Here is a 1,872-nt window from a genome sequence, read left to right on the forward strand (position 1 = left end):
GTTGGGGCACAGTGATTCTCTTGCCTCAGCTTCCCAACTGCTGGGGTTACAGGTGCCACAACACCTGGCTCGGAAAACATTTCTTTTTCATTGCTGAGATACTGAAATGGAACCAAGGGATTTCGCTGCTAGGCAAGGGCTCTGTCGCTGAACTACCTTAAAGGCATATTAGAATTCAAGTGCGGTGGTGTACATCTGGAATCCCAGATACTTGGGAGGCTGAGGCAGGGGGATGGCAAGTTTGAGGGCAGTCTGGGCAATTAACATATCAAAGGAGATGCCTCAAAATAAAAAAAATAAAGAAATGGGACAGAGAGGTAGCTCAGTAGTAGAGAACCTCAGAACCCAACTCCCGTACCAGAAAAAAACACAAACCAAAGCGAACCAAAAAACTATCAGAGAAGTTCCTCCACAAAGAAATGATGATAATTGTCCCTGGCGATACATATGCTAATTACCCTGATTTGATCATTATACATTGCACGTTTTGAAATGTCACACTGTACCCCTTAAATAGTACACTTATTATGTATCAATAAAAGCCTAATTAACAAACTCAGAGTGAACTGGGGGAGCTGCAGGGCCTAATCTAAAAGAGAGACTGTTAAGGGGACTTTGGGGGCATTCAGAATCTCCTCTAGGGAATTCTCGCTTAAAGTTCCAGCATAGCTCCTTAAAGGGTAAAGACCTTTGACATTTTCTACTCAGGTCTTTTATGTTCTTTCATTACCCGCGCTGAGCATCCCGCTTTGCTTTCCGCTGAGCCAGATTTTGAGCTATTGAACTGTTCTCGGCATCTGGCATGTTCCCTTTCTCCTTCGAAGCCCTCTGCTCAGTCTAGGCGGCCTGCGTCCGCCTCCCTTTCCCAAGGGTCCTGCGTCCCGTGCTCGATGCACCCCCTTTCCCATCCCAAGGACCCGCCCAGTCAACTCAGAGGGGCGCGCTGCAGACCCAAGTCGTGACTCTGCAGAGTCGGAATTTAGGGCGTTGGAACGCACGCCGCAGCGGAGCCGAGTCTACCAGGCAAACAGCGTCCCACCAGCAGGCGGCGCGCTCTCCGCAAGGCCTGCGAGGTTCCCGAGTCAAAACTTGCACAGGATGTTGGTGCTACCGCTGGAGAGCATAGCGCAGTCTTCCGAGCCGAGCTGTTGGCGCCTGCAGAAAGGTGAGGGGAGAAGAGAGAACTTTCAGATGCAGTGACTCAGGATTGGACCTCGCGGATTTCATTCGGGAGGGGGTGAGTACTGGGCAGGTCACAGGAAGGACAGCTTTTCTTAAGGCACTGTCCTTGGCTTGCATAGACTGGCTATTCCACCCTCCGCGAAGGTCATTTCTAGAAGGAGGCTGTCTGCACCCAAGGAAGCCGCGCAGGACAGGAGCTTGGGAAGCGGGCCCCGCGGAGTCGGCACTCTGCGGCTGGAGCGTGGATTCCCTGCCGCCAGACGGCGCTGTCTGGCTTTCTCCCAGCCTTTGGCCCCAGTCACCAGAGGCGTTCGCCGCAGTGGCCTCTCTACCCCGCCGGCGCAGGCTCTGTGGTTCCGGGCGGAAGTGAGGCGCCGAGCGGAACGGCCTCTGGTGACATTTTCTTGGGGCGGCGCGGACGACTGAAGGGAATTGGTGGCGGAGGCGGCGAGGCTCACTTTGGCCCCGGCGGGGGCTGTGACTGCGACCCTCTGCTCGCCGCGCGGGCTTGTGCCGAGGAGGAGAAGGCTGCGGTGGCCGTCGCGTTCTGAGTCACCGCGGCCGGGCTTTGGTGCGTGCCCCGACGGGGCGCGCGGACGGGCGCGAGCTACGGAGCGGCCGCGGCTCGCAGGTGAGGCGGGAAGGGGCACAGGGCCGCGGCCTGGCTGCCGGTCGAGCGGCTGGGCCCGG

General features: G+C 56.6%; 1 protein-coding gene across 3 annotated transcripts in view; it reads left to right on the forward strand.

Annotated features, from left to right (window-relative positions):
- Window positions 1-738: 738 nt before the first annotated feature.
- CUNH18orf25 (chromosome unknown C18orf25 homolog) overlaps window positions 739-1,872 on the forward strand; it is a 96,031-nt gene continuing 94,897 nt past the window's right edge. Inside the window, exon 1 of one of the 3 annotated variants that reach the window (XM_023714592.1) lies at window positions 739-1,237. The gene's annotated coding sequence lies outside the window, so the exon portion shown is untranslated. Of the gene's footprint in view, window positions 1,238-1,547; window positions 1,814-1,872 lie in introns of those variants that run through there. The other 2 variants (XM_004623620.2, XM_023714588.1) reach the window with 2 other exon arrangements.

Source organism: Octodon degus, unplaced genomic scaffold, assembly GCF_000260255.1.
Source record: "Octodon degus isolate 3935 unplaced genomic scaffold, OctDeg1.0 scaffold00003, whole genome shotgun sequence".
Lineage (NCBI taxonomy): Eukaryota > Metazoa > Chordata > Mammalia > Rodentia > Octodontidae > Octodon > Octodon degus.